Consider the following 23,314-nt stretch of genomic DNA (forward strand, 5'->3'; position numbering starts at 1 on the left):
ACAAAAACGTCATACTATACTATGTAGTACGTCATACTATACTATATCTCCAAAATGTGACCATTTTTGGAGAAAAAAAATTTGGTCCAAAATTGGACAAAAACGACATACTATACTATGTCGTTTTTGATTCTGACAATTTTTTTGAAAAACGTTTTTTTGGTCCAAAACTTGACAAAAACGTCACACTATACTATGCAGTACGTCATACTATACCTTGTCTCCAAAATGTGACCATTTTGGGAGAAAAAAAATTTGGTCCAAAATTGGACAAAAACGACATACTATACTATGTCGTTTTTGATTCTGACAATTTTTTAAAAAAACGTTTTTTTGGTCCAAAACTTGACAAAAACGTCACACTATACTATGCAGTACGTCATACTATACCTTGTCTCCAAAATGTGACCATTTTGGGAGAAAAAAATTTGGTCCAAAACTTGACAAAAACGTCACACTATACTATGTAGTACCTCATACTATACTATATCTCCAAAATGTGACCATTTCTGGAGAAAAAAAATTTGGTCCAAAATTGGACAAAAACGACATACTATACTATGTCGTTTTTGATTCTGACAATTTTTAAAAAAAACGTTTTTTTGGTCCAAAACTTGACAAAAACGTCACACTATACTATGTAGTACGTCATACTATACTATATCTCCAAAATGTGACCATTTTTGGAGAAAAAAAATTTGGTCCAAAATTGGACAAAAACGACATACTATACTATGTCGTTTTTGATTCTGACAATTTTTTTGAAAAACGTTTTTTTGGTCCAAAACTTGACAAAAACGTCACACTATACTATGTAGTACGTCATACTATACTATATCTCCAAAATGTGACCATTTCTGGAGAAAAAAAATTTGGTCCAAAATTGGACAAAAACGACATACTATACTATGTCGTTTTTGATTCTGACAATTTTTTTGAAAAACGTTTTTTTGGTCCAAAACTTGACAAAAACGTCACACTATACTATGTAGTACGTCATACTATACTATATCTCCAAAATGTGACCATTTCTGGAGAAAAAAAATTTGGTCCAAAATTGGACAAAAACGACATACTATACTATGTCGTTTTTGATTCTGACAATTTTTTTGAAAAACGTTTTTTTGGTCCAAAACTTGACAAAAACGTCACACTATACTATGTAGTACGTCATACTATACTATATCTCCAAAATGTGACCATTTTTGGAGAAAAAAAATTTGGTCCAAAATTGGACAAAAACGACATACTATACTATGTCGTTTTTGATTCTGACAATTTTTAAAAAAAACGTTTTTTTGGTCCAAAACTTGACAAAAATGTCACACTATACTATGCAGTACGTCATACTATACCTTGTCTCCAAAATGTGACCATTTTGGGAGAAAAAATTTTGGTCCAAAATTGGACAAAAACGACATACTATACTATGTCGTTTTTGATTCTGACAATTTTAAAAAAAAACGTTTTTTTGGTCCAAAACTTGACAAAAACGTCACACTATACTATGTAGTACGTCATACTATACTATATCTCCAAAATGTGACCATTTTTGGAGAAAAAAAATTTGGTCCAAAATTGGACAAAAACGACATACTATACTATGTCGTTTTTGATTCTGACAATTTTTTTGAAAAACGTTTTTTTGGTCCAAAACTTGACAAAAACGTCACACTATACTATGTAGTACGTCATACTATACTATATCTCCAAAATGTGACCATTTCTGGAGAAAAAAAATTTGGTCCAAAATTGGACAAAAACGACATACTATACTATGTCGTTTTTGATTCTGACAATTTTTTTGAAAAACGTTTTTTTGGTCCAAAACTTGACAAAAACGTCACACTATACTATGTAGTACGTCATACTATACTATATCTCCAAAATGTGACCATTTCTGGAGAAAAAAAATTTGGTCCAAAATTGGACAAAAACGACATACTATACTATGTCGTTTTTGATTCTGACAATTTTTTTGAAAAACGTTTTTTTGGTCCAAAACTTGACAAAAACGTCACACTATACTATGTAGTACGTCATACTATACTATATCTCCAAAATGTGACCATTTTTGGAGAAAAAAAATTTGGTCCAAAATTGGACAAAAACGACATACTATACTATGTCGTTTTTGATTCTGACAATTTTTAAAAAAAACGTTTTTTTGGTCCAAAACTTGACAAAAACGTCACACTATACTATGCAGTACGTCATACTATACCTTGTCTCCAAAATGTGACCATTTTGGGAGAAAAAATTTTGGTCCAAAATTGGACAAAAACGACATACTATACTATGTCGTTTTTGATTCTGACAATTTTTAAAAAAAACGTTTTTTTGGTCCAAAACTTGACAAAAACGTCACACTATACTATGTAGTACGTCATACTATACTATATCTCCAAAATGTGACCATTTCTGGAGAAAAAAAATTTGGTCCAAAATTGGACAAAAACGACATACTATACTATGTCGTTTTTGATTCTGACAATTTTTTTGAAAAACGTTTTTTTGGTCCAAAACTTGACAAAAACGTCACACTATACTATGTAGTACGTCATACTATACTATATCTCCAAAATGTGACCATTTCTGGAGAAAAAAAATTTGGTCCAAAATTGGACAAAAACGACATACTATACTATGTCGTTTTTGATTCTGACAATTTTTTTGAAAAACGTTTTTTTGGTCCAAAACTTGACAAAAACGTCACACTATACTATGTAGTACGTCATACTATACTATATCTCCAAAATGTGACCATTTCTGGAGAAAAAAAATTTGGTCCAAAATTGGACAAAAACGACATACTATACTATGTCGTTTTTGATTCTGACAATTTTTAAAAAAAACGTTTTTTTGGTCCAAAACTTGACAAAAACGTCACACTATACTATGTAGTACGTCATACTATACTATATCTCCAAAATGTGACCATTTCTGGAGAAAAAAATTTGGTCCAAAATTGGACAAAAACGACATACTATACTATGTCGTTTTTGATTCTGACAATTTTTTTGAAAAACGTTTTTTTGGTCCAAAACTTGACAAAAACGTCACACTATACTATGTAGTACGTCATACTATACTATATCTCCAAAATGTGACCATTTTTGGAGAAAAAAAATTTGGTCCAAAATTGGACGAAAACGACATACTATACTATGTCGTTTTTGATTCTGACAATTTTTAAAAAAACGTTTTTTTGGTCCAAAACTTGACAAAAACGTCACACTATACTATGTAGTACGTCATACTATACTATATCTCCAAAATGTGACCATTTTTGGAGAAAAAAAATTTGGTCCAAAATTGGACAAAAACGACATACTATACTATGTGGTTTTTGATTCTGACAATTTTTTTGAAAAACGTTTTTTTGGTCCAAAACTTGACAAAAACGTCACACTATACTATGCAGTACGTCATACTATACCTTGTCTCCAAAATGTGACCATTTTGGGAGAAAAAAAATTTGGTCCAAAATTGGACAAAAAACGACATACTATACTATGTCGTTTTTGATTCTGACAATTTTTAAAAAAAACGTTTTTTTGGTCCAAAACTTGACAAAAACGTCACACTATACTATGTAGTACGTCATACTATACTATATCTCCAAAATGTGACCATTTCTGGAGAAAAAAAATTTGGTCCAAAATTGGACAAAAACGACATACTATACTATGTCGTTTTTGATTCTGACAATTTTTAAAAAAAACGTTTTTTTTGGTCCAAAACTTGACAAAAACGTCACACTATACTATGTAGTACGTCATACTATACTATATCTCCAAAATGTGACCATTTCTGGAGAAAAAAAATTTGGTCCAAAATTGGACAAAAACGACATACTATACTATGTCGTTTTTGATTCTGACAATTTTTTTGAAAAACGTTTTTTTGGTCCAAAACTTGACAAAAACGTCACACTATACTATGTAGTACGTCATACTATACTATATCTCCAAAATGTGACCATTTCTGGAGAAAAAAAATTTGGTCCAAAATTGGACAAAAACGACATACTATACTATGTCGTTTTTGATTCTGACAATTTTTTTGAAAAACGTTTTTTTGGTCCAAAACTTGACAAAAACGTCACACTATACTATGTAGTACGTCATACTATACTATATCTCCAAAATGTGACCATTTCTGGAGAAAAAAAATTTGGTCCAAAATTGGACAAAAACGACATACTATACTATGTCGTTTTTGATTCTGACAATTTTTAAAAAAACGTTTTTTTGGTCCAAAACTTGACAAAAACGTCACACTATACTATGTAGTACGTCATACTATACTATATCTCCAAAATGTGACCATTTCTGGAGAAAAAAAATTTGGTCCAAAATTGGACAAAAACGACATACTATACTATGTCGTTTTTGATTCTGACAATTTTTTTGAAAAACGTTTTTTTGGTCCAAAACTTGACAAAAACGTCACACTATACTATGTAGTACGTCATACTATACTATATCTCCAAAATGTGACCATTTTTGGAGAAAAAAAATTTGGTCCAAAATTGGACGAAAACGACATACTATACTATGTCGTTTTTGATTCTGACAATTTTTAAAAAAAACGTTTTTTTGGTCCAAAACTTGACAAAAACGTCACACTATACTATGTAGTACGTCATACTATACTATATCTCCAAAATGTGACCATTTTTGGAGAAAAAAAATTTGGTCCAAAATTGGACAAAAACGACATACTATACTATGTGGTTTTTGATTCTGACAATTTTTTTGAAAAACGTTTTTTTGGTCCAAAACTTGACAAAAACGTCACACTATACTATGCAGTACGTCATACTATACTATATCTCCAAAATGTGACCATTTCTGGAGAAAAAACAATTTGGTCCAAAATTGGACAAAAACGACATACTATACTATGTCGTTTTTGATTCTGACAATTTTTAAAAAAAACGTTTTTTTGGTCCAAAACTTGACAAAAACGTCACACTATACTATGTAGTACGTCATACTATACTATATCTCCAAAATGTGACCATTTTTGGAGAAAAAAATTTTGGTCCAAAATTGGACAAAAACGACATACTATACTATGTCGTTTTTGATTCTGACAATTTTTTTGAAAAACGTTTTTTTGGTCCAAAACTTGACAAAAACGTCACACTATACTATGTAGTACGTCATACTATACTATATCTCCAAAATGTGACCATTTTTGGAGAAAAAAAATTTGGTCCAAAATTGGACAAAAACGACATACTATACTATGTCGTTTTTGATTCTGACAATTTTTTAAAAAAACGTTTTTTTGGTCCAAAACTTGACAAAAACGTCACACTATACTATGCAGTACGTCATACTATACCTTGTCTCCAAAATGTGACCATTTTGGGAGAAAAAAAATTTGGTCCAAAATTGGACAAAAACGACATACTATACTATGTCGTTTTTGATTCTGACAATTTTTAAAAAAAACGTTTTTTTGGTCCAAAACTTGACAAAAACGTCACACTATACTATGTAGTACGTCATACTATACTATATCTCCAAAATGTGACCATTTTTGGAGAAAAAAAATTTGGTCCAAAATTGGACAAAAACGACATACTATACTATGTCGTTTTTGATTCTGACAATTTTTTTGAAAAACGTTTTTTTGGTCCAAAACTTGACAAAAACGTCACACTATACTATGTAGTACGTCATACTATACTATATCTCCAAAATGTGACCATTTTTGGAGAAAAAAATTTTGGTCCAAAATTGGACAAAAACGACATACTATACTATGTCGTTTTTGATTCTGACAATTTTTTTGAAAAACGTTTTTTTGGTCCAAAACTTGACAAAAACGTCACACTATACTATGTAGTACGTCATACTATACTATATCTCCAAAATGTGACCATTTCTGGAGAAAAAACAATTTGGTCCAAAATTGGACAAAAACGACATACTATACTATGTCGTTTTTGATTCTGACAATTTTTTTGAAAAACGTTTTTTTGGTCCAAAACTTGACAAAAACGTCACACTATACTATTTAGTACGTCATACTATACTATATCTCCAATATGTGACCATTTCTGGAGAAAAAAAATTTGGTCCAAAATTGGACAAAAACGACATACTATACTATGTCGTTTTTGATTCTGACAATTCTTTTGAAAAACGTTTTTTGGGTCCAAAACTTGACAAAAACGTCACACTATACTATGTAGTACGTCATACTATACTATATCTCCAAAATGTGACCATTTCTGGAGATAAAAAATTTGGTCCAAAATTGGACAAAAACGACATACTATACTATGTCGTTTTTGATTCTGACAATTTTTTTGAAAAACGTTTTTTTTGGTCCAAAACTTGACAAAAACGTCACACTATACTATGTAGTACGTCATACTATACTATATCTCCAAAATGTGACCATTTTTGGAGAAAAAAAATTTGGTCCAAAATTGGACAAAAACGACATACTATACTATGTCGTTTTTGATTCTGACAATTTTTTAAAAAAACGTTTTTTTGGTCCAAAACTTGACAAAAACGTCACACTATACTATGCAGTACGTCATACTATACCTTGTCTCCAAAATGTGACCATTTTGGGAGAAAAAAAATTTGGTCCAAAATTGGACAAAAACGACATGACTATACTATATCTCCAAAATGTGACCATTTTTGGAGAAAAAAAATTTGGTCCAAAATTGGACAAAAACGACATACTATACGATGTCGTTTTTGATTCTGACAATTTTTAAAAAAAACGTTTTTTTGGTCCAAAACTTGACAAAAACGTCACACTATACTATGCAGTACGTCATACTATACCTTGTCTCCAAAATGTGACCATTTTGGGAGAAAAAAGAATTTGGTCCAAAATTGGACAAAAACGACATACTATACTATGTCGTTTTTGATTCTGACAATTTTTAAAAAAAACGTTTTTTTGGTCCAAAACTTGACAAAAACGTCACACTATACTATGTAGTACGTCATACTATACTATATCTCCAAAATGTGACCATTTTTGGAGAAAAAAAATTTGGTCCAAAATTGGACAAAAACGACATACTATACTATGTCGTTTTTGATTCTGACAATTTTTTTGAAAAACGTTTTTTTTGGTCCAAAACTTGACAAAAACGTCACACTATACTATGCAGTACGTCATACTATACCTTGTCTCCAAAATGTGACCATTTTGGGAGAAAAAAAATTTGGTCCAAAATTGGACAAAAACGACATACTATACTATGTCGTTTTTGATTCTGACAATTTTTAAAAAAAACGTTTTTTTGGTCCAAAACTTGACAAAAACGTCACACTATACTATGTAGTACGTCATACTATACTATATCTCCAAAATGTGACCATTTCTGGAGAAAAAAAATTTGGTCCAAAATTGGACAAAAACGACATACTATACTATGTGGTTTTTGATTCTGACAATTTTTTTGAAAAACGTTTTTTTGGTCCAAAACTTGACAAAAACGTCACACTATACTATGCAGTACGTCATACTATACCTTGTCTCCAAAATGTGACCATTTTGGGAGAAAAAAAATTTGGTCCAAAATTGGACAAAAACGACATACTATACTATGTCGTTTTTGATTCTGACAATTTTAAAAAAAAACGTTTTTTTGGTCCAAAACTTGACAAAAACGTCACACTATACTATGTAGTACGTCATACTATACTATATCTCCAAAATGTGACCATTTTTGGAGAAAAAAAATTTGGTCCAAAATTGGACAAAAACGACATACTATACTATGTCGTTTTTGATTCTGACAATTTTTTTGAAAAACGTTTTTTTGGTCCAAAACTTGACAAAAACGTCACACTATACTATGCAGTACGTCATACTATACTATATCTCCAAAATGTGACCATTTCTGGAGAAAAAACAATTTGGTCCAAAATTGGACAAAAACGACATACTATACTATGTCGTTTTTGATTCTGACAATTTTTAAAAAAAACGTTTTTTTGGTCCAAAACTTGACAAAAACGTCACACTATACTATGTAGTACGTCATACTATACTATATCTCCAAAATGTGACCATTTTTGGAGAAAAAAATTTTGGTCCAAAATTGGACAAAAACGACATACTATACTATGTCGTTTTTGATTCTGACAATTTTTTTGAAAAAACGTTTTTTTGGTCCAAAACTTGACAAAAACGTCACACTATACTATGTAGTACGTCATACTATACTATATCTCCAAAATGTGACCATTTTTGGAGAAAAAAAATTTGGTCCAAAATTGGACAAAAACGACATACTATACTATGTCGTTTTTGATTCTGACAATTTTTAAAAAAAACGTTTTTTTGGTCCAAAACTTGACAAAAACGTCACACTATACTATGCAGTACGTCATACTATACCTTGTCTCCAAAATGTGACCATTTTGGGAGAAAAAAAATTTGGTCCAAAATTGGACAAAAACGACATACTATACTATGTCGTTTTTGATTCTGACAATTTTTAAAAAAAACGTTTTTTTGGTCCAAAACTTGACAAAAACGTCACACTATACTATGTAGTACGTCATACTATACTATATCTCCAAAATGTGACCATTTTTGGAGAAAAAAAATTTGGTCCAAAATTGGACAAAAACGACATACTATACTATGTCGTTTTTGATTCTGACAATTTTTTTGAAAAACGTTTTTTTGGTCCAAAACTTGACAAAAACGTCACACTATACTATGTAGTACGTCATACTATACTATATCTCCAAAATGTGACCATTTTTGGAGAAAAAAATTTTGGTCCAAAATTGGACAAAAACGACATACTATACTATGTCGTTTTTGATTCTGACAATTTTTTTGAAAAACGTTTTTTTGGTCCAAAACTTGACAAAAACGTCACACTATACTATGTAGTACGTCATACTATACTATATCTCCAAAATGTGACCATTTCTGGAGAAAAAACAATTTGGTCCAAAATTGGACAAAAACGACATACTATACTATGTCGTTTTTGATTCTGACAATTTTTTTGAAAAACGTTTTTTTTGGTCCAAAACTTGACAAAAACGTCACACTATACTATTTAGTACGTCATACTATACTATATCTCCAATATGTGACCATTTCTGGAGAAAAAAAATTTGGTCCAAAATTGGACAAAAACGACATACTATACTATGTCGTTTTTGATTCTGACAATTCTTTTGAAAAACGTTTTTTGGGTCCAAAACTTGACAAAAACGTCACACTATACTATGTAGTACGTCATACTATACTATATCTCCAAAATGTGACCATTTCTGGAGATAAAAAATTTGGTCCAAAATTGGACAAAAACGACATACTATACTATGTCGTTTTTGATTCTGACAATTTTTTTGAAAAACGTTTTTTTGGTCCAAAACTTGACAAAAACGTCACACTATACTATGTAGTACGTCATACTATACTATATCTCCAAAATGTGACCATTTTTGGAGAAAAAAAATTTGGTCCAAAATTGGACAAAAACGACATACTATACTATGTCGTTTTTGATTCTGACAATTTTTAAAAAAAACGTTTTTTTGGTCCAAAACTTGACAAAAACGTCACACTATACTATGCAGTACGTCATACTATACCTTGTCTCCAAAATGTGACCATTTTGGGAGAAAAAAAATTTGGTCCAAAATTGGACAAAAACGACATACTATACTATATCTCCAAAATGTGACCATTTTTGGAGAAAAAAAATTTGGTCCAAAATTGGACAAAAACGACATACTATACGATGTCGTTTTTGATTCTGACAATTTTTAAAAAAAACGTTTTTTTGGTCCAAAACTTGACAAAAACGTCACACTATACTATGCAGTACGTCATACTATACCTTGTCTCCAAAATGTGACCATTTTGGGAGAAAAAAGAATTTGGTCCAAAATTGGACAAAAACGACATACTATACTATGTCGTTTTTGATTCTGACAATTTTTAAAAAAAACGTTTTTTTGGTCCAAAACTTGACAAAAACGTCACACTATACTATGTAGTACGTCATACTATACTATATCTCCAAAATGTGACCATTTTTGGAGAAAAAAAATTTGGTCCAAAATTGGACAAAAACGACATACTATACTATGTCGTTTTTGATTCTGACAATTTTTTTGAAAAACGTTTTTTTGGTCCAAAACTTGACAAAAACGTCACACTATACTATGCAGTACGTCATACTATACCTTGTCTCCAAAATGTGACCATTTTGGGAGAAAAAAAATTTGGTCCAAAATTGGACAAAAACGACATACTATACTATGTCGTTTTTGATTCTGACAATTTTTAAAAAAAACGTTTTTTTGGTCCAAAACTTGACAAAAACGTCACACTATACTATGTAGTACGTCATACTATACTATATCTCCAAAATGTGACCATTTCTGGAGAAAAAAAATTTGGTCCAAAATTGGACAAAAACGACATACTATACTATGTCGTTTTTGATTCTGACAATTTTTAAAAAAAACGTTTTTTTGGTCCAAAACTTGACAAAAACGTCACACTATACTATGTAGTACGTCATACTATACTATATCTCCAAAATGTGACCATTTTTGGAGAAAAAAAATTTGGTCCAAAATTGGACAAAAACGACATACTATACTATGTCGTTTTTGATTCTGACAATTTTTTTGAAAAACGTTTTTTTGGTCCAAAACTTGACAAAAACGTCACACTATACTATGTAGTACGTCATACTATACTATATCTCCAAAATGTGACCATTTCTGGAGAAAAAAAATTTGGTCCAAAATTGGACAAAAACGACATACTATACTATGTCGTTTTTGATTCTGACAATTTTTTTGAAAAACGTTTTTTTGGTCCAAAACTTGACAAAAACGTCACACTATACTATGTAGTACGTCATACTATACTATATCTCCAAAATGTGACCATTTTTGGAGAAAAAAAATTTGGTCCAAAATTGGACGAAAACGACATACTATACTATGTCGTTTTTGATTCTGACAATTTTTAAAAAAAACGTTTTTTTGGTCCAAAACTTGACAAAAACGTCACACTATACTATGTAGTACGTCATACTATACTATATCTCCAAAATGTGACCATTTTTGGAGAAAAAAAATTTGGTCCAAAATTGGACAAAAACGACATACTATACTATGTGGTTTTTGATTCTGACAATTTTTTTGAAAAACGTTTTTTTTGGTCCAAAACTTGACAAAAACGTCACACTATACTATGCAGTACGTCATACTATACCTTGTCTCCAAAATGTGACCATTTTGGGAGAAAAAAAATTTGGTCCAAAATTGGACAAAAACGACATACTATACTATGTCGTTTTTGATTCTGACAATTTTTAAAAAAACGTTTTTTTGGTCCAAAACTTGACAAAAACGTCACACTATACTATGTAGTACGTCATACTATACTATATCTCCAAAATGTGACCATTTCTGGAGAAAAAAAATTTGGTCCAAAATTGGACAAAAACGACATACTATACTATGTCGTTTTTGATTCTGACAATTTTTAAAAAAAACGTTTTTTTGGTCCAAAACTTGACAAAAACGTCACACTATACTATGTAGTACGTCATACTATACTATATCTCCAAAATGTGACCATTTCTGGAGAAAAAAAATTTGGTCCAAAATTGGACAAAAACGACATACTATACTATGTCGTTTTTGATTCTGACAATTTTTTTGAAAAACGTTTTTTTGGTCCAAAACTTGACAAAAACGTCACACTATACTATGTAGTACGTCATACTATACTATATCTCCAAAATGTGACCATTTCTGGAGAAAAAAAATTTGGTCCAAAATTGGACAAAAACGACATACTATACTATGTCGTTTTTGATTCTGACAATTTTTTTGAAAAACGTTTTTTTGGTCCAAAACTTGACAAAAACGTCACACTATACTATGTAGTACGTCATACTATACTATATCTCCAAAATGTGACCATTTCTGGAGAAAAAAAATTTGGTCCAAAATTGGACAAAAACGACATACTATACTATGTCGTTTTTGATTCTGACAATTTTTAAAAAAAACGTTTTTTTGGTCCAAAACTTGACAAAAACGTCACACTATACTATGTAGTACGTCATACTATACTATATCTCCAAAATGTGACCATTTCTGGAGAAAAAAAATTTGGTCCAAAATTGGACAAAAACGACATACTATACTATGTCGTTTTTGATTCTGACAATTCTTTTGAAAAACGTTTTTTTGGTCCAAAACTTGACAAAAACGTCACACTATACTATGTAGTACGTCATACTATACTATATCTCCAAAATGTGACCATTTTTGGAGAAAAAAAATTTGGTCCAAAATTGGACAAAAACGACATACTATACTATGTTGTTTTTGATTCTGACAATTTTTTTGAAAAACGTTTTTTTGGTCCAAAACTTGACAAAAACGTCACACTATACTATGCAGTACGTCATACTATACCTTGTCTCCAAAATGTGACCATTTTGGGAGAAAAAAAATTTGGTCCAAAATTGGACAAAAACGACATACTATACTATGTCGTTTTTGATTCTGACAATTTTAAAAAAAAACGTTTTTTTGGTCCAAAACTTGACAAAAACGTCACACTATACTATGTAGTACGTCATACTATACTATATCTCCAAAATGTGACCATTTTTGGAGAAAAAAAATTTGGTCCAAAATTGGACAAAAACGACATACTATACTATGTGGTTTTTGATTCTGACAATTTTTTTGAAAAACGTTTTTTTGGTCCAAAACTTGACAAAAACGTCACACTATACTATGCAGTACGTCATACTATACCTTGTCTCCAAAATGTGACCATTTTGGGAGAAAAAAAATTTGGTCCAAAATTGGACAAAAACGACATACTATACTATGTCGTTTTTGATTCTGACAATTTTTAAAAAAAACGTTTTTTTGGTCCAAAACTTGACAAAAACGTCACACTATACTATGTAGTACGTCATACTATACTATATCTCCAAAATGTGACCATTTCTGGAGAAAAAAAATTTGGTCCAAAATTGGACAAAAACGACATACTATACTATGTCGTTTTTGATTCTGACAATTTTTAAAAAAAACGTTTTTTTGGTCCAAAACTTGACAAAAACGTCACACTATACTATGTAGTACGTCATACTATACTATATCTCCAAAATGTGACCATTTCTGGAGAAAAAAAATTTGGTCCAAAATTGGACAAAAACGACATACTATACTATGTCGTTTTTGATTCTGACAATTTTTTTGAAAAACGTTTTTTTGGTCCAAAACTTGACAAAAACGTCACACTATACTATGTAGTACGTCATACTATACTATATCTCCAAAATGTGACCATTTCTGGAGAAAAAAAATTTGGTCCAAAATTGGACAAAAACGACATACTATACTATGTCGTTTTTGATTCTGACAATTTTTTTGAAAAACGTTTTTTTGGTCCAAAACTTGACAAAAACGTCACACTATACTATGTAGTACGTCATACTATACTATATCTCCAAAATGTGACCATTTCTGGAGAAAAAAAATTTGGTCCAAAATTGGACAAAAACGACATACTATACTATGTCGTTTTTGATTCTGACAATTTTTAAAAAAAACGTTTTTTTGGTCCAAAACTTGACAAAAACGTCACACTATACTATGTAGTACGTCATACTATACTATATCTCCAAAATGTGACCATTTCTGGAGAAAAAAAATTTGGTCCAAAATTGGACAAAAACGACATACTATACTATGTCGTTTTTGATTCTGACAATTCTTTTGAAAAACGTTTTTTTGGTCCAAAACTTGACAAAAACGTCACACTATACTATGTAGTACGTCATACTATACTATATCTCCAAAATGTGACCATTTTTGGAGAAAAAAAATTTGGTCCAAAATTGGACAAAAACGACATACTATACTATGTTGTTTTTGATTCTGACAATTTTTTTGAAAAACGTTTTTTTGGTCCAAAACTTGACAAAAACGTCACACTATACTATGCAGTACGTCATACTATACCTTGTCTCCAAAATGTGACCATTTTGGGAGAAAAAAAATTTGGTCCAAAATTGGACAAAAACGACATACTATACTATGTCGTTTTTGATTCTGACAATTTTAAAAAAAAACGTTTTTTTGGTCCAAAACTTGACAAAAACGTCACACTATACTATGTAGTACGTCATACTATACTATATCTCCAAAATGTGACCATTTTTGGAGAAAAAAAATTTGGTCCAAAATTGGACAAAAACGACATACTATACTATGTCGTTTTTGATTCTGACAATTTTTTTGAAAAACGTTTTTTTGGTCCAAAACTTGACAAAAACGTCACACTATACTATGTAGTACGTCATACTATACTATATCTCCAAAATGTGACCATTTCTGGAGAAAAAAAATTTGGTCCAAAATTGGACAAAAACGACATACTATACTATGTCGTTTTTGATTCTGACAATTTTTAAAAAAAACGTTTTTTTGGTCCAAAACTTGACAAAAACGTCACACTATACTATGTAGTACGTCATACTATACTATATCTCCAAAATGTGACCATTTTTGGAGAAAAAAAATTTGGTCCAAAATTGGACAAAAACGACATACTATACTATGTCGTTTTTGATTCTGACAATTTTTAAAAAAAACGTTTTTTTGGTCCAAAACTTGACAAAAACGTCACACTATACTATGCAGTACGTCATACTATACCTTGTCTCCAAAATGTGACCATTTTGGGAGAAAAAAAATTTGGTCCAAAATTGGACAAAAACGACATACTATACTATGTCGTTTTTGATTCTGACAATTTTTAAAAAAAACGTTTTTTTGGTCCAAAACTTGACAAAAACGTCACACTATACTATGTAGTACGTCATACTATACTATATCTCCAAAATGTGACCATTTTTGGAGAAAAAAATTTTGGTCCAAAATTGGACAAAAACGACATACTATACTATGTCGTTTTTGATTCTGACAATTTTTTTGAAAAACGTTTTTTTGGTCCAAAACTTGACAAAAACGTCACACTATACTATGTAGTACGTCATACTATACTATATCTCCAAAATGTGACCATTTCTGGAGAAAAAACAATTTGGTCCAAAATTGGACAAAAACGACATACTATACTATGTCGTTTTTGATTCTGACAATTTTTTTGAAAAACGTTTTTTTGGTCCAAAACTTGACAAAAACGTCACACTATACTATTTAGTACGTCATACTATACTATATCTCCAATATGTGACCATTTCTGGAGAAAAAAGAATTTGGTCCAAAATTGGACAAAAACGACATACTATACTATGTCGTTTTTGATTCTGACAATTTTTAAAAAAAACGTTTTTTTGGTCCAAAACTTGACAAAAACGTCACACTATACTATGTAGTACGTCATACTATACTATATCTCCAAAATGTGACCATTTTTGGAGAAAAAAGAATTTGGTCCAAAATTGGACAAAAACGACATACTATACTATGTCGTTTTTGATTCTGACAATTTTTAAAAAAAACGTTTTTTTGGTCCAAAACTTGACAAAAACGTCACACTATACTATGTAGTACGTCATACTATACTATATCTCCAAAATGTGACCATTTTTGGAGAAAAAAAATTTGGTCCAAAATTGGACAAAAACGACATACTATACTATGTCGTTTTTGATTCTGACAATTTTTTTGAAAAACGTTTTTTTGGTCCAAAACTTGACAAAAACGTCACACTATACTATGTAGTACGTCATACTATACTATATCTCCAAAATGTGACCATTTCTGGAGAAAAAAAATTTGGTCCAAAATTGGACAAAAACGACATACTATACTATGTCGTTTTTGATTCTGACAATTTTTTTGAAAAACGTTTTTTTGGTCCAAAACTTGACAAAAACGTCACACTATACTATGTATTAGATTAAGATTAGATTAGATTAAGAACCCTTTAAGTCCCGCAAGGGGAAATTCAATTCTGCAGTGAGTTAGTGAAGACACACAGCACACAGTGAGGTGTAGAACATGTAACCCAGCGCAGTGAGCTGCCATGCCAGTGAGCGGCGCTCGGGGAGCAGTGAGGGGGTTAGGTGCCTTGCTCAACAGCACTTCAGCTGCGGACTGGTTGGGGATTGAACCGGCTACCTTCCGGTCTCGAGCTCGAAGCCCTAACCACTAAGCCACAGCTGCCCCAATGTAGTACGTCATACTATACTATATCTCCAAAATGTGACCATTTTTGGAGAAAAAAAATTTGGTCCAAAATTGGACAAAAACGACATACTATACTATGTTGTTTTTGATTCTGACAATTTTTTTGAAAAACGTTTTTTTGGTCCAAAACTTGACAAAAACGTCACACTATACTATGCAGTACGTCATACTATACCTTGTCTCCAAAATGTGACCATTTTGGGAGAAAAAAAATTTGGTCCAAAATTGGACAAAAACGAAATACTATACTATGTCGTTTTTGATTCTGACAATTTTTAAAAAAAACGTTTTTTTGGTCCAAAACTTGACAAAAACGTCACACTATACTATGTAGTACGTCATACTATACTATATCTCCAAAATGTGACCATTTTTGGAGAAAAAAAATTTGGTCCAAAATTGGACAAAAACGACATACTATACTATGTCGTTTTTGATTCTGACAATTTTTTTGAAAAACGTTTTTTTGGTCCAAAACTTGACAAAAACGTCACACTATACTATGTAGTACGTCATACTATACTATATCTCCAAAATGTGACCATTTCTGGAGAAAAAAATTTTGGTCCAAAATTGGACAAAAACGACATACTATACTATGTCGTTTTTGATTCTGACAATTTTTTTGAAAAACGTTTTTTTGGTCCAAAACTTGACAAAAACGTCACACTATACTATGTAGTACGTCATACTATACTATATCTCCAAAATGTGACCATTTCTGGGGAAAAAAAATTTGGTCCAAAATTGGACAAAAACGACATACTATACTATGTCGTTTTTGATTCTGACAATTCTTTTGAAAAAACGTTTTTTTTGGTCCAAAACTTGACAAAAACGTCACACTATACTATGTAGTACGTCATACTATACTATATCTCCAAAATGTGACCATTTCTGGAGATAAAAAATTTGGTCCAAAATTGGACAAAAACGACATACTATACTATGTCGTTTTTGATTCTGACAATTTTTTTGAAAAACTTTTTTTGGTCCAAAACTTGACAAAAACGTCACACTATACTATGTAGTACGTCATACTATACTATATCTCCAAAATGTGACCATTTCTGGAGAAAAAAAATTTGGTCCAAAATTGGACAAAAACGACATACTGTACTATGTCGTTTTTGATTCTGACAATTTTTTTGAAAAACTTTTTTTTGGTCCAAAACTTGACAAAAACGTCACACTATACTATGTAGTGCGTCATACTATACTATATCTCCAAAATGTGACCATTTCTGGAGAAAAAAAAATTTGGTCCAAAATTGGACAAAAACGACATACTATACTATGTCGTTTTTGATTCTGACAATTTTTTTGAAAAACGTTTTTTTGGTCCAAAACTTGACAAAAACGTCACACTATACTATGTAGTACGTCATACTATACTATATCTCCAAAATGTGACCATTTCTGGAGAAAAAAAATTTGGTCCCAAATTGGACAAAAACGACATACTATACTATGTCGTTTTTGATTCTGACAATTCTTTTGAAAAACGTTTTTTTGGTCCAAAACTTGACAAAAACGTCACACTATACTATGTAGTACGTCATACTATACTATATCTCCAAAATGTGACCATTTTGGGAGAAAAAAAATTTGGTCCAAAATTGGACAAAAACGACATACTATACTATGTCGTTTTTGATTCTGACAATTTTTTTGAAAAACGTTTTTTTGGTCCAAAACTTGACAAAAACGTCACACTATACTATGTAGTACGTCATACTATACTACATCTCCAAAATGTGACCATTTTTGGAGAAAAAAAATTTGGTCCAAAATTGGACAAAAACGACATACTATACTATGTCGTTTTTGATTCTGACAATTTTTTTGAAAAACGTTTTTTGGGTCCAAAACTTGACAAAAACGTCACACTATACTATGTAGTACGTCATACTATACTATATCTCCAAAATGTGACCATTTTTGGAGAAAAAAAATTTGGTCCAAAATTGGACAAAAACGACATACTATACTATGTCGTTTTTGATTCTGACAATTTTTAAAAAAAACGTTTTTTTGGTCCAAAACTTGACAAAAACGTCACACTATACTATGCAGTACGTCATACTATACCTTGTCTCCAAAATGTGACCATTTTGGGAGAAAAAAAATTTGGTCCAAAATTGGACAAAAACGACATACTATACTATGTCGTTTTTGATTCTGACAATTTTTAAAAAAAACGTTTTTTTGGTCCAAAACTTGACAAAAACGTCACACTATACTATGTAGTACGTCATACTATACTATATCTCCAAAATGTGACCATTTTTGGAGAAAAAAAATTTGGTCCAAAATTGGACAAAAACGACATACTATACTATGTCGTTTTTGATTCTGACAATTTTTTTGAAAAACGTTTTTTTGGTCCAAAACTTGACAAAAACGTCACACTATACTATGTAGTACGTCATACTATACTATATCTCCAAAATGTGACCATTTCTGGAGAAAAAACAATTTGGTCCAAAATTGGACAAAAACGACATACTATACTATGTCGTTTTTGATTCTGACAATTTTTTTGAAAAACGTTTTTTTGGTCCAAAACTTGACAAAAACGTCACACTATACTATGTAGTACGTCATACTATACTATATCTCCAAAATGTGACCATTTTTGGAGAAAGAAATTTTGGTCCAAAATTGGACAAAAACGACATACTATACTATGTCGTTTTTGATTCTGACAATTTTTTTGAAAAACGTTTTTTTGGTCCAAAACTTGACAAAAACGTCACACTATACTATGTAGTACGTCATACTATACTATATCTCCAAAATGTGACCATTTCTGGGGAAAAAAAATTTGGTCCAAAATCGGACAAAAACGACATACTATACTATGTCGTTTTTGATTCTGACAATTTTTTTGAAAAACGTTTTTTTGGTCCAAAACTTGACAAAAACGTCACACTATACTATGTAGTACGTCATACTATACTATATCTCCAAAATGTGACCATTTCTGGAGATAAAAAATTTGGTCCAAAATTGGACAAAAACGACATACTATACTATGTCGTTTTTGATTCTGACAATTTTTTTGAAAAACGTTTTTTTGGTCCAAAACTTGACAAAAACGTCACACTATACTATGTAGTACGTCATACTATACTATATCTCCAAAATGTGACCATTTCTGGAGAAAAAAAATTTGGTCCAAAATTGGACAAAAACGACATACTGTACTATGTCGTTTTTGATTCTGACAATTTTTTTGAAAAACGTTTTTTTGGTCCAAAACTTGACAAAAACGTCACACTATACTATGTAGTACGTCATACTATACTATATCTCCAAAATGTGACCATTTCTGGAGAAAAAAAAATTTGGTCCAAAATTGGACAAAAACGACATACTATACTATGTCGTTTTTGATTCTGACAATTTTTTTGAAAAACGTTTTTTTGGTCCAAAACTTGACAAAAACGTCACACTATACTATGTAGTACGTCATACTATACTATATCTCCAAAATGTGACCATTTCTGGAGAAAAAAAATTTGGTCCAAAATTGGACAAAAACGACATACTATACTATGTCGTTTTTGATTCTGACAATTCTTTTGAAAAACGTTTTTTTGGTCCAAAACTTGACAAAAACGTCACACTATACTATGTAGTACGTCATACTATACTATATCTCCAAAATGTGACCATTTTGGGAGAAAAAAAATTTGGTCCAAAATTGGACAAAAACGACATACTATACTATGTCGTTTTTGATTCTGACAATTTTTTTGAAAAACGTTTTTTTGGTCCAAAACTTGACAAAAACGTCACACTATACTATGTAGTACGTCATACTATACTATATCTCCAAAATGTGACCATTTCTGGAGAAAAAAAATTTGGTCCAAAATTGGACAAAAACGACATACTATACTATGTCGTTTTTGATTCTGACAATTTTTTTGAAAAACGTTTTTTTGGTCCAAAACTTGACAAAAACGTCACACTATACTATGTAGTACGTCATACTATACTATATCTCCAAAATGTGACCATTTTTGGAGAAAGAAATTTTGGTCCAAAATTGGACAAAAACGACATACTATACTATGTCGTTTTTGATTCTGACAATTTTTTTGAAAAACGTTTTTTTGGTCCAAAACTTGACAAAAACGTCACACTATACTATGTAGTACGTCATACTATACTATATCTCCAAAATGTGACCATTTCTGGAGATAAAAAATTTGGTCCAAAATTGGACAAAAACGACATACTATACTATGTCGTTTTTGATTCTGACAATTTTTTTGAAAAACGTTTTTTTGGTCCAAAACTTGACAAAAACGTCACACTATACTATGTAGTACGTCATACTATACTATATCTCCAAAATGTGACCATTTCTGGAGAAAAAAAATTTGGTCCAAAATTGGACAAAAACGACATACTGTACTATGTCGTTTTTGATTCTGACAATTTTTTTGAAAAACGTTTTTTTGGTCCAAAACTTGACAAAAACGTCACACTATACTATGTAGTACGTCATACTATACTATATCTCCAAAATGTGACCATTTCTGGAGAAAAAAAAATTTGGTCCAAAATTGGACAAAAACGACATACTATACTATGTCGTTTTTGATTCTGACAATTTTTTTGAAAAACGTTTTTTTGGTCCAAAACTTGACAAAAACGTCACACTATACTATGTAGTACGTCATACTATACTATATCTCCAAAATGTGACCATTTCTGGAGAAAAAAAATTTGGTCCAAAATTGGACAAAAACGACATACTGTACTATGTCGTTTTTGATTCTGACAATTCTTTTGAAAAACGTTTTTTTGGTCCAAAACTTGACAAAAACGTCACACTATACTATGTAGTACGTCATACTATACTATATCTCCAAAATGTGACCATTTTGGGAGAAAAAAAATTTGGTCCAAAATTGGACAAAAACGACATACTATACTATGTCGTTTTTGATTCTGACAATTTTTTTGAAAAACGTTTTTTTGGTCCAAAACTTGACAAAAACGTCACACTATACTATGTAGTACGTCATACTATACTATATCTCCAAAATGTGACCATTTCTGGAGAAAAAAAATTTGGTCCAAAATTGGACAATAACGACATACTATACTATGTCGTTTTTGATTCTGACAATTTTTAAAAAAAACGTTTTTTTGGTCCAAAACTTGACAAAAACGTCACACTATACTATGTAGTACGTCATACTATACTATATCTCCAAAATGTGAAAATTTTTGGAGAAAAAAAATTTGGTCCAAAATTGGACAAAAACGACATACTATACTATGTCGTTTTTGATTCTGACAATTTTTTTGAAAAACGTTTTTTTGGTCCAAAACTTGACAAAAACGTCACACTATACTATGTAGTACGTCATACTATACTATATCTCCAAAATGTGACCATTTCTGGAGAAAAAAAATTTGGTCCAAAATTGGACAAAAACGACATACTATACTATGTCGTTTTTGATTCTGACAATTCTTTTGAAAAACGTTTTTTTGGTCCAAAACTTGACAAAAACGTCACACTATACTATGTAGTACGTCATACTATACTATATCTCCAAAATGTGACCATTTTGGGAGAAAAAAAATTTGGTCCAAAATTGGACAAAAACGACATACTATACTATGTCGTTTTTGATTCTGACAATTTTTTTGAAAAACGTTTTTTTGGTCCAAAACTTGACAAAAACGTCACACTATACTATGTAGTACGTCATACTATACTATATCTCCAAAATGTGACCATTTCTGGAGAAAAAAAATTTGGTCCAAAATTGGACAATAACGACATACTATACTATGTCGTTTTTGATTCTGACAATTTTTAAAAAAAACGTTTTTTTGGTCCAAAACTTGACAAAAACGTCACACTATACTATGTAGTACGTCATACTATACTATATCTCCAAAATGTGAAAATTTTTGGAGAAAAAAAATTTGGTCCAAAATTGGACAAAAACGACATACTATACTATGTCGTTTTTGATTCTGACAATTTTTTTGAAAAACGTTTTTTTGGTCCAAAACTTGACAAAAACGTCACACTATACTATGTAGTACGTCATACTATACTATATCTCCAAAATGTGACCATTTCTGGAGAAAAAAAATTTGGTCCAAAATTGGACAAAAACGACATACTATACTATGTCGTTTTTGATTCTGACAATTTAAAAAAAAAACGTTTTTTTGGTCCAAAACTTGACAAAAACGTCACACTATACTATGTAGTACGTCATACTATACTATATCTCCAAAATGTGACCATTTCTGGAGAAAAAAAATTTGGTCCAAAATTGGACAAAAACGACATACTATACTATGTCGTTTTTGATTCTGACAATTTTAAAAAAAAACGTTTTTTTGGTCCAAAACTTGACAAAAACCTCACACTATACTATGCAGTACGTCATACTATACCTTGTCTCCAAAATGTGACCATTTTGGGAGAAAAAAAATTTGGTCCAAAATTGGACAAAAACGACATACTATACTATGTCGTTTTTGATTCTGACAATTTTTTTGAAAAACGTTTTTTTGGTCCAAAACTTGACAAAAACGTCACACTATACTATGTAGTACGTCATACTATACTATATCTCCAAAATGTGACCATTTTTGGAGAAAAAAAATTTGGTCCAAAATCAGAATTTTTTTTGATTTTTTCTTTCATCCCAAAATGTGACAAAATGTCATACTATACTATGTCATCGACTGCAATGTCATACTACACTATTTCGTCCAAAATCTGACCCTTTTTTGAAAAAAATATTTTGGTCCAAAATTTGACAAAAACGACATATTATACTATGTCGTCCAAAATCAGAATTTTTTTTGATTTTTTCTTTCATCCCAAAATGTGACAAAATGTCATCGACCGCAATGTCATACTACACTATTTCGTCCATAATCTGACCATTTTTTCGAAAAAAAATATTTTGGTCCAGAATTTGACAAAAACGTCATACTATACTATGTCGTCCAAAACGGGAAAAAAAATTTTTCATCCCAAAATGTGACAAAATGTCATACTATACTATGTCATCGACCGCAAT

Source organism: Microchirus variegatus (genome assembly GCF_963457635.1).
Source record: "Microchirus variegatus genome assembly, chromosome: 9".
Classification (NCBI taxonomy): Eukaryota; Metazoa; Chordata; class Actinopteri; order Pleuronectiformes; family Soleidae; genus Microchirus; species Microchirus variegatus.